A 19,918-nucleotide genomic window follows, 5' to 3' on the forward strand; every position below is an offset into this window, starting at 1 on the left:
CCTGTATTCCCCAAATAGGAGCTGAACCAGGGCAGCCCCTTCCCATTTTTTCAGGAACATGATCAATCCCTAGGAAGAGTATAGGCAGCTGCCTGAATGGTTTCTACAGGTGCCATGTTTGCTTGTTTAGAGACAGTATTTAGGGGTACCAGTCCTGCCACACAGCTCCACACACTGGAGAGACTCCATCCTTGGAAAAGGAAGACACTAAGACTTCAAGAGAGAAGAGATGTGTCTTAGGATTTCCATTGCTGTGAACAGACATCATGACCCAGGCATTATAAAGGACAAAGTTTAATTGGGACTAGCTTACAGGTTCTGAAGTTCAGTCCATTATCATCAAGGTGGGAGCATGGCAGCATCTAGGCAGGCCTGGTGCAGGAGAAGCTGAGAGCTCTACATCTTCATCTGAAGGCTGCTAGCAGAATACTGACTTCCAGGCAGCTAAGATGAAGGTCTTATAGCCCACACCTACTTCACCAAAGGCCATACCTATTCCAAAAGAGCCTTACCTTCTAATAGTGCCTAGGCATATGCAAACCATCACAGGATGCTCTTCATTACCTTGTTTTCACACAGGGGCTTGCTCTTTAGTCCAGACTGCCTGAAACCTCAGGCCTCAAGCCTCTTACTGCTTGGGTGGTATTCACTGCATTCAGGCAAGGCGTGTTTCTTTGAAAGGTGGTGGGTACACGAAGGTTGAAGACCTCACTGGAATTTTCTCGGTGCCTTTGTACTGTAGTAGCAAACAGGAGATTAAAATAGAAGGGGTTTTTAGGAAGTAGTTCCCTTCTGTGTTGAGAGTATATTCAGTTAACAGTTGAAGAGATCATGGGCAGAGGAATGTTGGTAACATTGATACTCCAAAAACATACTTATTCATACACATGGGAAGATTGGTATTGGCAGGCAGTTCGAATACCATTCTATATCTCCTAGGTAGCCTGCCTGCAGCTCAGAGCTACTGTCACTCTTTTGGAAAGTATGTAGTAAGAGCCATAGCCATATTCTGGTCCTTTGACCCCATAATTTTACCAGTGGAAATGTGTTTACTATGCAGGAGTGTTTTCAGTAGCAGTGTTAGTGGGGGCAGTGGGATAAACATATCAGTTGTGTTCATTGCTGGCATGGGAGAAGCTGGAGCAGTGAGGGATGGGTAAGAGACTTCAAGTCCCTGCACACTTGCTTCTGCTTCTACAGAAGTGCTTCTCAACCTCTGGGTCACAACACTTCCATGGGGATTGCATATCATTTATTTATATTATGACTCACACAGCAGCAAAACTATGTGTATGAAATAGCAATGAAATAATTTTATGGTTGGGGTTCCTACAACATGGGGAACTGTATTAAAGGGTGGCAGCATTAGGAAAGTTGAAAACCACTTTATTGGGGAGTGAATTGTTCCTGAGATTGTAGTCAACAGTTTTAACAATATTGATTTTTTTTTTTTTGGTGAGTTTTTTTGGGGAGGCTGTTGAGACATGATGTGTGATAGTTTTATGCCAACTTGACACAAGCTGAAGTCATCTGAAAGGAGAAACCTTAGTTAAGAAAATGCTTCCATGTTGGGTATAGCAGACACCTTTAATTCTAGCGCTCAGGACTCAGAGGCAGGTGATCTCTGCTTTTTAAGGCCAGCTTGGTCTACAGAGTGAGTTCCAGAACAGTCAGGACCTGTCTGGAAAAACTGAAAATAAAATAACAAAAACTTCATAAGATCAGGCCATTGGTATACACATAAGATATTTTCACAGCACCTGACTATGATTTGCCTCATGGTCTAGCAGGGGCATGATTTTGCCAGCTGCAGATAGTTTCTGTAATTGTGTGATATTTGGAATTCTGGGTCTTTTAGAGGCTATTTAAACACTAGGCCACAGAGAGGATGTTGGGTGGTTGGTTGGTTGGTGTTGGTTGCTGTTGGTCATGGTTTGTTAAGTAATCATGTGTAAAGGAGGGAGAGAGGGAGGTGAGAGGAGGGGAAGGAGGAGGAAGAGGAAGAAAAGAAAGAAGAGGAGGAGGAGGAGGAGAAGAAGAAATAATAATAGATATCCTGACTGTGGCGCTAGAAGGATGGCTCAGAGGTTAAGAGCACTGACTGCTTTTCCAGAGGTCCTGAGTTCAATTCCCAGCAACCCACACGGTGGCTCACAACCATCTGTAGTGGGATCTGATGCCTTCTTCTGGTGTGTCTGAAGAGAGCAATAGTGTACTCACAAACACAAAATAAATTTAAAAAAAACTTTTTAAAGATATCCTGACTGTGAAGATCAAACTTGCCCCAAGGAACTCAGCATCCCCAATCAGCAGGAAGTATTCTAATGATAACATCACCCCATTTCTTCTTTTTTTTTTTTTTTTTTTTTTTTTTCCGGAGCTGGGGACCGAACCCAGGGCCTTGTGCTTCCTAGGCAAGCGCTCTACCACTGAGCTAAATCCCCAATCCCTATCACACCATTTCTGACCACTGACTTCATTCAGGAATCTCTTTTCTACCTTTTTCTCTCTTGGGTGGGGGGGTGTTAAAAGGGTGAAAGAAAAACCCACAAAGTAGCAAAAGACCAGTTATACCAGCTGGCCTTGAACTTAGAGATCCTCCTGCCTCTGTCTCAGTACTGGAGTTAAAGGCTTGTGCCACCTTCACCCCCGACAGAGTTTTTGGTAAGAAAATTGTGTCTGTAAATATCACTTTTGTGTTAGGATGTGGCTTTGATGATATTGTAGAGAAGTAATATTCAAATGAGGATAAGATTTAGAACTGCCTTTTTAGTCAGCATTGGAGGTTTTATAGGCGTTGGAGCTGGGCATGGTGACACACACCTTAATCACAGAGGTGAGCAGATTCTGTGTTTGAGACCAGCCTGGTAGTGAAATTTGTCCTGGCCCCCCTCCCCCCCCAAATGGTAAGAGTTGGATCTAGACTCTAGGTCTTGCTGTCTTCGTTTGTCTAAATGTGAAATATGGTAGCACAAATGGGTTTTAATTTCATTCAGACTTATTTCTAGTATTTCAGTGTGGAATTAGTGTAGCAGTGGTGAGCTCTTCAGAGAAACCCTGTTGGACAAAGTTTCACACCTATGTCCAGGCATCCCCTTTTGGTTCCAGAACCTTGAGTACTAAGTACATAGATACTGAAGTTTCATATATAAAATGAGTAGTCTGTATACATCTATAAATACCCACATGGAATTGATTTATGGATTTAGAAGTTTGAAACGGGCTAGCCTTGAACTCGTGCCACTCCCGACTTAGCCTCCCAAGTGTTGTGGTGACTGGTATGCAGCACTATGGCTAGCCACATATTCTCTGAATCATCTGAGTGATTTGTATGTAGTACAGGATAAATAGTATGAGTGGCTGCTGTATTGTAATAAGGAAATGCTGACAAAGGTGCTTACCCAATAACCTGACTGCTTCCTTCTAGACACACATATTGGAAAAGAGAACTGATGTCTGCAAGTTCTCCTCCAATCATACATACACAAATAGTGTACATGCAGACAGACATGCATAAAATAAAAACCAAGCCTAGCTTCATTTACAAATAACATTGTTAGGGCTATTGCACAGGAGTTTTCAGATTCCAAGGTCATAAGGTACAGCCCCGTTATCTTGTCTGCCACCATCCTGTACCAGTTGATGGCTTCCAGCCCTAAGTGGGGCTGGGAAGCCTGCCTGCTCCACACCGTTTGCTCCAAATGTATATGTTAGGACCTACATACAGAAACAAAGATGAGGTAAATACTGTAAAATTGACAGGAAGTAGTGTTTTGAGTTTTATTTACTTTAAGTTTATGTAATTTAATTCTTCATACTGAGTCCCGAGGTTCCAGCACCACAGTACTAAAGATTAGCACAAGCTTTGTGTATGCAGGTGGAGAACTGGCTGCCCTGATGCCTCTTGTCTGTAGCTGGGTTGTAGGCTGTAGGACAGTGTCTGCTTTTACAATTGTCTCCTGGAATGTTTCTCTCATTTCTTCTTGACCACATTCATTGAAGAGTGTAAGCTGAGGCACAGGGTGTTGGTTGTGCTTGCTTTGCAGCTTCACTGAGGATCTATGGATTTGGGACAAAACGGTGACCTGCTGTCCTAGCCCAGCAGCATAACTCTTAGTGCATCCACATGGTTGGCCAAAGAAGGAATTCAAGTCCTTCGAGGAAGGGGTAGGACAGATTGATTTGGGTATCTGCTCGCTTCTCAAAACAGGAATGGTGTATTTCGATGTTCCTCATTGTTATCATTGAACAGCCACCTGTCAGCACTGTGCTGTGTATAACCCAGATGCTTTGGACTTCCACCTGTAGATAGCTTTCCTCTATGTTGGAGAGCTAGGTGCCTCCCCCTGGGAAGTCAGGAGCTTATTTCCTGGGCCACTCCACCCAGGTGACTGACCTCACCACTGGGCCACTCAGAATTGACTGGGCCTAGGCATGCCATATGTTCTCCTGCTTTCTAGAAAGAAAACCCATCCTCATTGCGTCTTCAGGGTGCTTTGTGCTGACAGCATGGGTTTCTTTTTCTGGTTAGTCTTGAATGCCTAGAGTCATAGCATCCTCTCCTTCTGGGAACTATGCTCCTCATTATGCTCCTCCTTGAGGTGGCTCAGGACGGTGGATCTGAATGGTGTGATCTGAGAGAGGTGAAGTTATAGCACACTTCTGCCCAGTTGTGTCGTGGGCTCTTGGGTGCATGCCCCAAACTTTGGCAGGCTTGCATTTGGAATGAATGAATTCTGAGGAGTTTCCATCTGCCCTGTGCCTATCCCTTTTCCACACACAGCATCTTGCACCTGCTCTTCTCCCCATTTGACTGTATCTGGGAGCTGCTATGTAGTGAGAATTCTGGAATTTTGGTTTCCCAAAATATGTATGTATGTATGTATGTATGTATGTATGTATGTATGTATGTATGTATATTGTAAGAATGTGCATTCCCCCACCCCCAACTTTACTTATGTAAGTACATTAGCTGTCTTCAGACACGGCAGAAGAGGGCATCAGATACCTTCATAGATGGTTGTGAGCCACCACGTGGTTGCTGGGAATTGAACTCAGGACCTCTGGAAGAGCATTCAGTGCTCTTAACTGCTGAGCCGTCTCTCCAGTCCCAGAATGTACTTTTCTTTTAATCCCAGGTATGGACATGCTCTAGTAGAAGCATGGTTTTGCCAGCTGCAGATAATTTCTGCAACTGTGTGTGACATTTGGAATTCTGGAAACTTTTTAGAGGTTATTTTAAATTCTAGGGCCCTGAAAAGAGGCATGGGTGGTAGTTGGTCATTTAGAGATGTTGGTTGCCATTTATTTGTCAGTAGCTGTGGTCAAAGAAGGGACAAAGGAAAGCCATTAGATTCAGGGATCCCCCGCCTCTCTGCCTCCTTCCCTGCTTTATATTTGCTTCCTCATATTTAACTAGGGACTGTAACAAGGAGAATAAGGGTAAGAAGAAGAACCTACAAAGTAGCAAAGACCATTTACAGGTGGCCCCTACCATGAGGCTTGAAGTTAAAAGATTAAAATGGAAAATTAGATTTCAGATGGCGTAGAGAAAATGGCAGGGGACGAAGGAATGACTTTTGAAAAATTTTTTTAACAAGACGCCAACAAAAAATTTATTATGACTGCTGCCACTGGGATATCCCCTGTTTTGTTCCCAGAGAAATTTTTCTTTTTCTTTGTATGTTCTGTTTCAAAAAAGGTTGGGAGAATGACTAAGCAGTTGGAAAGTTGTGGGTGGAAGTGGACAGACCTGAGAAAAATGGCTGAAATGGGAAAACAAAAGAGGTCACTCTGCTTCCTCCTTTCTTAAAGGGTTGCAGAGTTGGCTGTGCAACTGGAGAGGTTGGGGAGGAGGTGGAAGCACTTGTGAGAAAGAAACACAGGGGAAGAAAGAACAAATGGGTCAACCCTGGTGACTGAGCAGGTGAGCGGGAGTTTCCTGCTGGAGGAAAGAGAGGAAGAAACTCTTCCAGCTGACAAAGTGACAGGGCAATCTGATGAAGCAGCCTATTTCCAAAGAAAGGGTTAATCTTGAACCAGCTGAACCACCAGAGTGGAAGGAAGGAGAGGTGACCCAGGGTCAGGAGATCAACACCATTTACTTCGCCAGTAGTCATATAGCATATGCCTGCTAATGGTGTGGAACAAGGTTATGACAAGATCGGATGGTCCTATAGCAATGATAGACCCAAGGCGGTTTTAAAGAGGCCATGGTTTCATATGGGATGCACTTGCCTTATGTGAAACAAATTCTACTGGGCTACTCAAACTAGAATTATTCCTGAAGACTGGAAGGGATTGGTAAGGGCTGTACTAGAGACTGCTCTACAGTTGCAATGGTTACCATGGTGGAGGGAAGAAGACATCAATATTAAACAATGAAATAGAGTGAGGGGAATGTAGTAAAAGACCAGCTACTATATTAAGGCTAGTCTGATATACAAGAACAGATTAATTTTGATGATGCTACTAGAACGATGTTGCTTAGTGACTTTGAGAGCTTGGGACAAAGTTAAGGAGTCTGAGGAAAAGTCCATCTTATTTACAAAGATTATGCAAGGCTCAGAAGAAACCTTGAATGATTTTCTTTTTAAAGAGTTATTTATTTTATGTGTATGATTACACTGTCACTGTTTTCAGACACACCAGAAGAGGGCATCAGAGCCCATTACAGATGGTTGTGAGCCACCATGTAGTTGCTGGGATTTGAACTCAGTACCTCTGGAAGAGCAGTCAGTACTCTTAACCACTGAGCCACAGCCACAGCCTGCTTTCACTGATTTTTTTATTTAATTAACAGATTAGTGTTAGCTGTGAACAAAGTCGTATCAGACCCTGAAGCAAGGCAGGTGTTGATAGAGACCTTGGAGTTTGAAAATGTGAATGTAGAATGTAAAAAGGTTATTAGACCATTAAAGGTATGAGCAATGCCTATAGATGAATGGATAAAGGATACAACCAATATTGGTTTTAACAGGCACTATGCTAAAGTTATAGGTCAGGGTATAGGTCTCCAATATCAAAATGCCCAGTGCTTCACTTGCATAAAATATGCAAAGTAAAGTGACTAAGCCCCCAAAGGTTTCAGATCTCAAAAGGGTGCTTTAATTGTGGGAAATATGGGCATTTGTAACAAAATTGTGAACAAGGCATCTCTAAGGACAATGTTTTTTCTAAATATGAATTAGAAAGAAGGCTTAGGCGTCCAGGAGCATACAGGCAATGTAGCAAGGGTTGCTATTGAACGGACCAATGAGTGTGAATCCAAAAGAGATATTCAAAGTAATTTCTAATCAGAAGTGGCCTTGGAGGCCTGGCTCAGGGCTCCACAACAAATTCTAGGAGCCAGTTCAGCCAAGGGTAATATGCAGACTGAAAAATCTCCAATCAGCATTGGAGATTCAATGCAGGACACTGCAGGCAAATGCTGCTCTAGACTTGGCCACAGATAGAATCTTACCCTATTCTCCAAAACTCATTGTTATAAAAGAAGTACTGGAGTTCATGGTCCTTTTCCCTCAGAGACAGTAGAGATGATTTTGGGAAGGAGTTGAAAGTGAAGATTTCAAAGGAGACAATAAATTTTGGCTGATGTAGAAAGAGAGATAATTTGATGCAGGTGATAGGATTCCTCAGCTATTATTGTCTCCCTACATTGAAGGCAAAGCCACTCCAGTAGAAATAGCAGGCAAGGTCTCCTGAAAACCTTGGCCACTGACCTGAAAAGCACTTATTTCACTGAAAATGTCTCTTTATAATTTCCCACTACACCCAGCATAATAAAAGGCTTAAAACAGAAAAGAGGAATGTGGTGACAATTTGGGAATTTTGGTTTCTAAAAAACACAGTGTTGCAGGATATTTGACCGAATTTTGAACCCTGAGATTTGTTATTTATTGAAAAAAACTTGTTTCTAGTTGTGGTGTGGCTCAGCCTTAGCACACACTTTAATGGCTCTGGCTGGAACACAGACACACCCTTATTACACACCTTAATCCCAAACAATGAAGAAAAGTTTGTAGAAGAAATGTTTGAAAGTGATGTTTAATTGAGTGGCAGACAAAGTTACAAATCAGAGAAAGATTTGACAGAATGGGATCTGCCTAATTCTCTCAAGGAGTGGAAAGAGAAGCTAGTTAAGGGGCAGTGCAAAAAAAAGAGGAGACAGTTTTGCAGAGACAGGTTGAAGAGAGCACAAGCTAGGCACAGATAAAGGCAGAGTGAGCCAGGGGATGAGAAGGAGCCAGAAGAGTAGAACAGATTGCTAGAGTTAGTTTGAAGCCAAGTAGAGCAATTTAGGAGAAGCTGAGAGAAGCCAGATTGAATCAGTCATCGTGGAGAGGAGGTTGAGCCAGAACAGCTGAGTTGAATCAGCCAGCCAGAGTTCAGAAAGAACTAGAAAGGGTGAGCTTATTCTGAAGTAAGTCGTAGAGGTTGAAAACATTCTAGGCCTAGATTAGATTGTATGTAGGCTAGAAGCTTCCAGGACTAGGGTAGCAGATAGAAGCAGTTAGACTCTGAGACAACAATTACCTCAGGTGAATAAAAGTTACATTTACAACACAGAAATAAGAATGTGCTTTCATTTTAATCCCAGGTGCAGGGAGGTGGGGCTGCTTCAAATATCTGCAGTAGCTGACTATGATTTGCCTTGTGTCCTAGCAGAAGTGTGGTTTTACCAGCTGTAGATAATTCTGGTGATTGTGTGACATTTGGAATTCTGGGATGTTTTCAGAGAATTTAGAAATGCTAGGGCCCTGAGAGAGGGTGGTGGTAGTTGTTAGTCATTTAGGGAGGTCAGGTGTAGTTTGTTTGAAGCCATAAAAGAAGAAACAAAAGGAAAGAAATTAGATTCAGGAATTTTCCTAATTCCTTTCTCTCCTATTTAGTGTTATGGGGGTGAAACAGGAGGTGGGGTATAAAGAGTGGCAAAAAGAACTCACAAAGTAGGGGTTGGGGATTTAACTCTGGGTTCGGTCCCCAGCTCCAGGGGGACAAAAAAAGAAGAAGAAGAAGAACTCACAAAGTAGCCAAGACCAGCTATACTACACTACTCTTCATGATATTCCATCTGTGTGTGTGTGTGTGTGTGTGTGTGTGTGTGTGTGTGTGTGTGTGTGTGTGTGTGTGTGTAGCTGGTGGTGTGCCCCCAGTCACTATGGGCAAAGTGTGGGGACCAGCGGAGAGGCCCTGTAAGCAGGCTCCTGGCTCTTTAGCTCTCCATTGCCTGTGTCTGACATGTTTTCTTTTGTAGTTCACTATTCCAGTGGTCACTTATCCCTGCCAGCTCTCCTCAGTCTGAGACCTCTGGCCTCACTGCTGCCTTAGCCACTACCCTTGTGTCCAAAGCTGTGTGGTAAAAGCTATATTTGGGGGTGGGGGTGGAGATGAGGCTCCACGATAGAGCACTTACCTAGCTTATGTAGGGTCCTGACTCCAGTACTCCCAAAACTAACACATATGGAGCTAGAGGCTAGCTGCTCTGAAAGAGGACCTAGGGACAGACAGTTCCTAGCACCTGTCTAGTGGCTAACAACCATCTGCAGGTGTAGTTCCAGGATGCCTTCTTACCAGGCATGCATCTATCTGGTCTTCACACATAAATACATGCAGGCAAAACACACACACACACACACACACACACACACACACACACACACACACACGAAATAAGTAAGAATGCATGTTCAGAGCGCAAGGCCCTGGGTTCGGTCCCCAGCTCCGAAAAAAAAAAAAAAAAAAGAAAAAAAAAAAGAATGCATGTTCAGGAGGGCTTTCCTCGCTGTGTTCTCCTAGTCTGTCTGTCCAGTTACCACAGTTGCCTTTGTAGACCTGTTATCTTTCCTTACAGCACAGGCATCTGTTTCAGGTTGACTTTGTGATAGAATATTGATATATGTCTTGAGTCCTAGGATAAGACTCTGATCTACATTTTGATCCATCTGACATCCTGACACCTGAGTGCCTAGTGTTGTCTAGAGTGAGAATATTCCCATTCCCTAAAAATCCCAGTCAGCACCCCAATTGGCAACATCCTATCCAGGCAGCTGGTTCTATTTCATAGTGAAGTGTGTTTTCCTGGAGAAGAGACAGTGGTCCTGGATGGACAGGTTTCCAAGGCCCCCACCCCCAGTAACTATGTAAACTCGTTGCCTTGAGCAGGCCTTGATTGCTGTACATTGTGAAACTCAGCCACCTTCCTTGTGGATTTGAGACCGTGTCTTTGCAGTGGTGGTCCATTGTGTTCTTCCTGGGATAGGTAAGGTGAAGGAAGGCAAGGCACTGAGTAGTTTCTGTTTCCTGTGGGAAAGCCACCCCAGAACCCTCTTTCTTAGCAGAACGAGGTCTAGGTAGAGTTTACATAGATGAGCTATAGATGGAAGCAGTGAGTCCCAGCAAACCAGGCCTCCTGACCTTCTGTAGCCTTGTCTATGGGAAAGCTCTGGTCACTCAGGACAGACTTCCAGTGGCTCACAGTTCCAAGAGCAAGGCCACTTTCCTGCAGTGACTTCCTGAGGCAGACTGACAGAATGGAGTCTCTTGTGCATTGTGGGCACTAAAAATGTCTGGTGGTGTGTAACTTTAATTTTTTTCAAATTTTAATTTTAATTTTTAAGGAAAGTTCTTAATGCTTTGACACACTTGTAGCCCACTACCTACCAGAGGTATTGGGAAAAAAGGATACAGGGGAAGTAGACCTGTTTAGAAAGGTTCTTTGGAATAATTCCTGTCTGGAAATCAGCAGTTGAGTTCACAGGTCAGCAACAGCCGAAGTCCAGTTTGGTGGAGTCGGGATAGCAAACACGAATCAGCAGCAGTGGCACTACCTAGCAGAGACAGCCAGGCCTCAGCCTTGGCACGAGGGACCCAGAGGGATGCTAGGAGAACGTGTTCCAGCTGTACCTCTCTCAAGGAAGTGAAGATCAGCAAAGACGCGAGACCCACAAGCATTGCACAGCTAGCTTTATAAGCAAACTTCGCTTTCTTTCAGTTCTTTTTATACCACCCCAAACTTCACGTGTCCTCCATGTGTCTCACTTCAGCATGTGTCTGTGTCTCAGCTGACATCACTCTGCCAGTCAGCCCAAGTCCGAGGAATTAACAAGAAACTGCAGCACACCTCCAGAAGTTTTTTGGTGTGTTTCTTTCTATGGAGTCCAGACAAATGCAGCTTGACTATACAATGTAAGGTGAACCACTACGTGTGTGTTGTTAGTGAAGAATCCTTCATTATGTGTCCTTTCATGTGCTCACTTTAGCAGAACAGCCTTTCTGTGTCTGCTTCAGCCAAACGTTCCTTCACAAGTCTGCCTTCGTCTTTCACCTTTGGGAAGACATTCCTTCATGTGTTTCCCCTAGCAAAACACCATCCAACATAGCTCACTTCCCAAAGAACCCTTAAGTTTCCATTTCAGTGGTAGATTCTGCAGAAATAGATTTGCAGGGACAGCTAGTGTTGGTGTCCTTAAGCACAGTGTGTGTCCTTCACATCTCTCTACTCAGAGCTATGCATGCAGGATGTGCACAGGAAGCTTTGGATTCTGTCACCATCACCAAGTCATAGGGGCCCCACCTCACAGATCCCACCTGCTTTACTCAATCAGCATGGTCAGGTCTGGGAGGGAACTCAGAGGTGGAGCTGGTGTGGTTTTTGGAAAGCATGCCTGTCCATGACCCCCAGACACCAAGGCAACTCCAGTTAGGTTCTTGAACTTGGGTGTGGAGATTATAACTATGGCAGAGGTCCACTGCCCACATCTATAGTTCCTGCTAAGTTGTGTAGTGCTCACAACCCCTGCTTAATTGTGCCTCCCATCCTATGTTTTCATGGCTTTCCAGGTCTGGATAGGGGAGCAGACACACATGCTTCCAGGAACATGACCTGCTCAGGCACTCACAGCAGGAGCTGGTTTTGTCAGGATTCAGGGCCCAGCACCCTCTTTTGATTGCCCCTGTTTGGGGTCATGTGATGACCCCCCCCCACCCCCAACAGTTGCAGTTCCCTTTGCAAAAGAGCAGAGAGCCCAGGAGTGACTTGGGGACCATACCGTTCAGGGTATTAAAGTTTTAACAGAAGAACCTGTAGTGCTCAGGCACTAAGGCCCAGCTAGGGATCCCACATCTGGCGTGTGTCTAACTTGGGATAACATGCACGTGCCACACATGAAACTTGACTGCAAGCATGTTTACATTTTAAGGTAATTGTTGAGGCAAACTGTGTAGATTTGTTTACCCATCTGCCTCCCCAGTGTGGGGATAAAGGCATTGGATACAAGGCCTGGTTTCTTCAATACTTTTTCTTTTTCAAGGCAGAGTGCACAGGCTCTTCTGGAACTGGCTTTCCATAGACCAGGCTGGCCTTGAAGTCACAGAGACTGAGAGATTTGACAGCCTGGGTCTCCCGTATACTGGGAACAAAGGCTGGCTTCTTAAGTATTTTTAAATGCACACCTCAGCATTGCCAACTGTAACATTCAGCCATAAATACTATTCATCCAACTCCATCCCGCCCACACAGGATCTCTCTCTGTAGCCCTGGCTGTGCTAGAACTCACTGTGTAGACAAGGCTGGCTTTGGACTCACAAAAGTTCTGCTGCTGCCTACCAAGTGCTAGATTAAAGTTGTGTGCCACCTGGCCTGGCTCTTTTTTATTTTGTAAAGCCCAAACTCTGTGCTTGCTAAATATGCCTCCTTATCCTCCTGCCTAGCCCCAACAGCCACCCTCATTCTTCTTATTTCTGGTGTTCGTGACCTTGCCCCTTCAGGTGTATCACATGAGTGGAATCGCAGAGGCTGGCTTTTGTTGTTTTTTACACATGACTTGTTTGACTTAGCAGAATGTGCTCATGATTTACCCACAGCATAGCTTATCTCCCCATTTTCTTCCTTTTTCAGGATGAATTGTAGCATTCCACCATCTGAGTGGACCATTGTCTGTTCATCAGTCTGGATAGATGCTGGCTATATCTATAGGTTGGCAGCTGTGGATGGTACCACTGTGAGTGGAGATGTAATCATCTGCCTGGATGGGTTTCTTCTTTCAGTTCAGTGTGTAGTGTATTAGTTACTTCTCTGAGTTGTTGTAAAATTATAAAAAATAAAATCACTGTCTTTTATCCCCCACTAGGTCTGTCACCGAAGTGCCCCAAGATATCTGCTGGATATCTTGCCAGAAGCACACATTCCAATTCTGTGGCAGCCCAGACTAGCCGCCCCACACTCCCTTACACTTAAATCTACACATGAAAGAACACACAACACAATAACCTTTGATCCAATTGATAGATATAGTTGCACGCCCAAACATACAAAGCCCTGTACACATCCATCCCTTAAGAGCATTCGTGACAACCTGTAAAGGTACAGCGTGGAATCTTAACGTCAGCCTCCATGTTGTCCCACTATGGCTTCTCTCCTTCCTCTCTTCTGTTCCCATCTCGTCCTTTTCCTTCAAACTTTTCTCCCACTCATCCATCCTTCTCGTCTAGTGACAAGCTTCATTCTCCTGTGTACCTGCCTCACCTGTGACATCATCCCACATCTCTGTTGCTGTGATCCTAGAAGTTTGTTTGGCCCTCCTGTCCAAAGGGCTAAGAGTTTAACCATCCAGCTAGGTTTGATCCCAGCCTTTGGGAAGTAGAGGCAGGGGGATCTCTGTGAGTTTGCTAGCCTGGTCTATAGAGTGAGTTCCAGGATAGCTAGGGCTACACAGAGAAACCCTGTCTTGAAAAACCTTGGGGGTGGGGGGGACTGAGGTTAGGAGAGGTGGGTTGACATCATGGTCTGAAAGCATGGCGGCAGACAGGCATGGAGTGCTGCCTTGACATTGCCTCCACCAAGAATGGAGACCACTACCTTCCAGTTTAGCCCCAGGAGTTCTTAGGACAAGACAGAAGGCAGTGAAAACATTCCAAAGATGGTCTCCAGTTCAGTTGCTGTAATGTTCCCCCTGAGACCTCTTGAGCTGGGACTTCACAGTTTATATCAGTCTGAGCACTGCTGTCTTCCATGCCTCCCACTAGGGTGACCCATAAGTCCCGCCAACAGCATTCATCCACTTTTCTAGTCCGAAATTTCAGTCTTTCATATTCCTCCCAAAAATAGCATGGTCAGGCCTGTAACAGCAATAACTCGATCCTTGGTACCAACTTTATCTGTTACTTTTACTGTGATAAAACACCATGACGATGGCAGCATACAGAAGAAAGCGTATTCAGTTTTGTAGTTGCAGAGGGTTAGAGTCCGTTATGGTGGAGCAGAAGGACCAGAGATGGCTAGCGTGGTTAGAACAGCAGTTAAAGGCTCATATTTTAAACTACAAGCACAAGGAAGGGTGTGGGGTGGTGCGTGAGCTCTCTTAGTGTGCACACAGAGTGTGGGGTCTCATGATGGGGAAGAGCATGAGAAGAGGTTACCCATCTTAGGCCCTATTCAGTCATGGCTGATGAGGGAAGTTCCAAGTAGCAAACTTGGTTCCTGGAGGTGGCCTGAACACACAGGGAACACACAGGAGGGGGTCTAGGCTCTGTTCTGGTGACATTTCTGTGCCTTGTGAGGACCGTGCAGTCTTTCTTGTTTAATAATATTCTGGTGTCCCTCATCCCCCAAGTAGCCTGGGCTCAGCCTCATTTAGTGAAGGACTGCATAAGCTGTCAGGGACAGCTGGCATGTACTGACACCAGTTCCTCAGTGTCCCACAGTTGGGGGCAAGTGGTAACCAAGTCACACTCCTCCACTCCCAGCGTGGCCTGAATATGCAGCCTAGTATCCTAGCAGCCTTTGTGGTATGGACTCTGTGGCCTGTGCCTAGAACCTTGTTCCTGCTCATACCCTAACCCGTTCCTGCCCTTCATCATTTCATTCCCTGAAGCAGTCAGCCCAGCATCTTCTACTAGGCAGCCAGAGTGAGAGATATTTAATAGCCAGAGCTATTTAGAATTTCAGACTGAGCTTGTCACTTCCCAGATGGACCATAGCCCCGGTTTCTTCCTGAATCCTGAATCCCACTTTGCCTGGTGATCTTTGCTGCCCACCCACCCTTGCTGGATAGCTGGAACACTCCTCCTTTTTCTCTAGTACTCATGAGATTCCCTCTCATGGTAGCTCTCATGACCACCTTCCCTCCTGTCCAAAGGGCTAAAAGATGGGAAGCTAAACACCCCAGCTTCCCATCCCACCTCTGCCTCACTGTTTGAAGGGCTTTTAAATAGGTGTCTGTGCCCTTTGAGGTCAGCACTGAGCTGTGCTTCAAGGCCATAGACTGAACCAATGTTTGGCTACCAGACTGCCTGTGCCCCAAGCCCAGCTGTGTGATCTCAGCCCGATCGGTCAGGTAGCCTCAGTCCCGTGGTTGGCTACTTTAAGAAGGCACTGTCATTTGTGGAGTTCTGGAGGAAGTGCTTAAGAGTAAAGTAGTGCTTGTTTGCTTCCACTGAGGCTGAGCCCTCACTGCAGGACCTCAGAGACCTCTCAGCTCATGCTTGGCTAGTGCAGAGATGTGAAAAGAAGGTAGTGTTGAATACATTGACAGGGGCCTGGGGAGTGACTAGGGGTTTAGAAAGAAGTTTCTGGGATTGGTGACAGGCTGGGACAGTTCTTGTTCAGAAGGTATGGGGGTCACTGTGCATTTTAAGAACCTGGAAGATTTCTGTTAACTTTGATGAGAGGTCAGTCTTTCCACCAGCTGTGTGTATCTTAGGTAAAGAGAGGTGCATTCTGAGGCCAGACACAAGTTGATTAGAGGTAAGATACTGAAGACAGAAGGGAGTCAGACCCCTGGGTGCCAGGGAAGGAGTCTTGGTCTCTTGGTCTAGGTAGGTGCTTTAGAGCTACTGTGCTTGCTACTACCACAGGATAGTAGTCTTGGGCAACTGAGGGCAGAAAAGAGTTTGCTTCTGTGTTGGGGATTTAGTTATGTGCTTTGGTGGGAGTTTCTTGTGTGTGCTCCAGGACAGCCTGGGGCACTATTTTCTCTGCAGTGCTTAGAGGCCTGGGGCACTGACTATGGGGAAGAGAATAGCCCAGGAACTCCACCCTCACCCTGTCTGGTGCTACTAGGAGACCTTTGTTTAGCCAGCCTAGTGATGTAGGTAAAGGGAGCTTTGAGGGGCATTGCTGGAGTTACCTGGAGCCAAGGAAATTGGTTGTACTTGGAGTGCTTCTCAGAAAGGATGGGAATTATAACCCACCTCACTGTATCCTCTGCACTGTATGTTTTTGAGGTACCCTGCTTCCTCAGGACTAAATGGATTATGGTCTCTATGACACACTGGCACACCACAGGCTCTGTTTCTCTTATTTCTCTACTTCAGCCCTGCTTTCTATCTTCCTCCCCCTGACCTGGTTCTGTGGGTGCCATGGCTTTTACCCCCTGGAACACTGTACTTGTCTCCACCAACAGCAAGGGAGGCAGGGCTTGAGGATTGCTATTCCCTACTCCGTGGACAGCCTCAAGGTGCCTGCCTGGATACTATAGCAGGAGGTAATACATACATAGCATAGACACAATTTCAGAAAACTGGAGGCTCGGGGGATTGGGTTGTTAAAACAGATGGAGGCAGCATGACTGAGTACCAGGCAAGGATTAACTAGCAAGGGCTGTGCATGCACTGCAGTCAGTTTTCTGCATTCCAACCTGAGAAGGCCGGCACTGTGACCCTCATTTGCTCAGAAGTTTTAAATGGAATCTGGACATTGGTTTCTATTTTATTTCCTAATGAATGTGTTGTATTTTTATGATTTGGGCTTTATTTCCCTTTTTACAGTAATTTTATATGTATATATATATATTGGTAACTTTGGGAAATTAGTTCTAGTCTACCATCTGGGGATAGAACACAGATCATCAGGCTTGCATAGTAAGCACTGTGTCTGCTGAACCATGCTGGCCTAGGATAATTTTCTAAGACAGAGTTTCTCTGGGTAGCCCTGGCTGTCCTGGAACTCGCTCTATAGACTAGGCTGGCCTCCATCTCAGGATCTGCCTGCCTCTGCCTCCTGAGTGCTGGGATTTAAAGGCCTGCGCCACCACCAACCAGCCTTGTTGGTTGTTTCTAAGTTTCGTCTTCAGTATTTCCTATTGTGAAGGACAGTGGGAAACAGGAATGACAGCTGCTCCCATCCAGGAGGAGCTGCCAAATAATTTGACTGTGTTGAACGTGTAGCACATAGGATCGTGCTAGATAGCTGGGGCCACAGAGCCTTCCCTGGGAAGTAGGGGAAGTAGACCCTGCTTTCCATTGGAGGTCACAGCCACCAGTCAGTCCTCAGTCATGTTTTCCATACAGATGTTCTAAAATCACCCAGCTGTCCTTGAGAGAGGTCTAGGCACCTCCATGTCTTAGCTATGTCTAGTGGATTCACAGCTCTGCCACCTTGACTTTGTGCTGAGGAAGACCAGGCTTTCAGGACAAGATGTAGGACTGGTCTGGGCAGCCTTTGGGCTAGCTTGTCTCATGACTAGTTTACAGATTTAGGGCTACAGCATAGAGAGAGACTCAGGAGGACCACACAAAAAGAGGGTGGGCAGATGGGAAGGGACAGACAGTGAGCTATGGAGTCTTATCCTAGGCCTCATTTAACCAGCACAATGGAGAAAGGTCTCGGGAGACTCAATTAGGCCTAGTCACCCTTTTCCTTTAGGAGAGAAGTGGGTTTACTTAAGCCTGCTGGCCTGTCCCAAATTCCAGGAGTAGCCCCACACCGTGTCTTCATGTTCCCAAAGGGATGGATGGTTTAGTAAGACATGGCATTGGCATGCAAGGCCTCTAGTTTGGACAGGTGTCTGAGCCTCCTTTTCTTTGTCTGGGTGCTGTTTGGTTGAGGCTGGGTCAGAAATACTGCAGTAGGAGTTTCTGGGCATTGCTTTTCCATCCCCTACTGGTGGTTAGATGCATACTGCTATGCTTTGTTGCATCAGGGACAAGTGACAAGGACAGGAGGGTAGTCCAGATGCTTTGACAGTCCTGCCAAATCAGAGGGCTTAGCTCCCTGGGGTCCTTTTAGAAGGCAACACATTTATACCCCAACCCCCATAATGGGATCATAGCACTTTGTGCAGCTGAGATTTGAAAACACTTGAAACACTAGCAGTTGCCAGAAAAGAATTTGGATGTTTCCAGCCAACTTGAGCCCACGGGATCAGATTTGTAAGGAAAAACTAAAGAAAGGAAGGAAGTGTGAAGGCACACTTTCCAAGGTGGCTGTGCTGCTGGCCGGCTATTGTGAAAGTGGGACCAAATGGAGCCACGGGGAGGGTTGGCTGTCTCCCTGCAGACGGAGGAGAGCGGTGTGTATACTGTGAGACCTAGATGGTTAGGACACACAGTGAAAGATCGTTGCCGTGCCTGCACTAAGACACGGGAGGCCCCTGGTGACTTGGTTCCCTACCCAGCATGGCGTTTGAGGTTAGGCCTGATGGTGGCCTCTTCACAGTGTACTTTACACTAACATGCCCAGGTTTTTGCAGGCTGTCTTGTCTTGATGACAGGAATCCCAAATCTTTCACAGGGTTCTGTCCTCCAGCTTTTAGCCATGGTATGCTACATGTCTTTGGAGTAGCTTTGCAGCCCTAACTCTGTTGGCCATGTAATTGGTTCTGGACCAAACCAGAGTGCTGGTATAGTTTCTTAGTCTGACAGGGGTAGGAGCCAGTTTTGTCCTGGTTCACCAGAAGCTGTCCAGTGCCATTGGTCTCTCAGTGCCACATTGCCTGGTGAGCTGTAGTGACTTGCTGGTGTAACACAAGCTTCTCTGTCCACTGCCTTGAGACTTCCCTGTCACCAAGTTCATGCAGTGGTTGTGATGTTTGGTCTGTACGTGCTCCAATGCTTGGCTTTGTACTTCCTACCTCATTACATAACACTTTGGAATCTGCCCATAATTTCCAAGAAGGTAGACTGAAGATAGCATATTTGTGGTCTTGCCAGGACCACTGCTTTGAAATGAAGACTTCCAAAAGCCAGTTGGCCTTGCTGAGCAAGTGTGCCTTGAAAGAGCACTAACCCGCATGATTGACCAAGGCCTCAGTGGGACAGAAGTGACCTCACTGTGCCTGGCTAAGGTCTCCCCAGCCCACCCAGGACAGCAATCTCTGTGTTCATGAGAATCTCTTGTGTTCCTGTCACCCTTCATGGGCAGCAGTTGGGTACAGGAGAAAGTGTGATGTCCAGATACTGACTTGGTGTTTTCAGGGCTCAGCTTGCCCCAGAGAGAGAGACCCCAAATATTTTAATATTGGAGTAAACCTGATGGAATCCCTGCTGTGCGTCATTGTGACAGGCAGGCTGAGGGGTCTGGGGGACAGAGAATCAAAAGGTGGGTCTGTTGGGAGAGGCTCTGTGTGCTACCCCCTTGCTGCACACAGCAAGCTTTCATGGTGGATAGGAATGGAGAGGTAGTGTACTGGCTTTGCCTTGGGCCCAGCCTGGGGGATATGCTAGTGAAATGGCCAAGACTTCATCCTGTTGACATCTGCCAGATGTCACTGGGCCCAGTGTGGGGTAATTTGTTCTTTTCTCCTTGCTGCCTGTGATTAGAGGCCCTGTACCATGCCTCATGCTCATTTGTGATGGGCACCAGTAGATCAATGACCCACCCTCAGAGTTGACTGCCCTAATGCAGGCAGGCAGTGTGTGACATGTCTGTGCCATTGTTTTGAGTCTTTGCCATTTTAAATTTGGGATCTGTAGTGATGTGAGGCAGTGGTTAGTAAACAGTTGACTGGGCCCTATGAAACACCCCCGCCCTGTGTTAAGGCTTGTAACCGGTCCCACCTACAGTAGCTACCAGCATCCCTGCTGGAACCTAGGCAAATGCTCTTAGAAATACTGGCAGGGGGAGGGGACAGGAGAAAGGAGACACCCTTTCGGCCTAGAGCTCTGGAGCTGGGTGCTGAGGCTGGGGAATGCCACAGGT

At 45.9% G+C, this 19,918-nt stretch overlaps 1 protein-coding gene across 4 annotated transcripts in view; it reads left to right on the forward strand.

Moving 5' to 3' along the window:
• The window catches only part of Med26 (mediator complex subunit 26), a 51,028-nt gene that overhangs the window by 14,469 nt on the left and 16,641 nt on the right, over positions 1–19,918 (forward strand). The window contains exon 1 of one of the 4 annotated variants that reach the window (XM_039094478.2): positions 1–19,918. This exon is cut by the window's left edge and continues 14,105 nt beyond it; it is cut by the window's right edge and continues 8,614 nt beyond it. The gene's annotated coding sequence lies outside the window, so the exon portion shown is untranslated. 4 annotated transcript variants of the gene reach the window in all.

Source organism: Rattus norvegicus, chromosome 16 (genome assembly GCF_036323735.1).
Source record: "Rattus norvegicus strain BN/NHsdMcwi chromosome 16, GRCr8, whole genome shotgun sequence".
Lineage (NCBI taxonomy): Eukaryota > Metazoa > Chordata > Mammalia > Rodentia > Muridae > Rattus > Rattus norvegicus.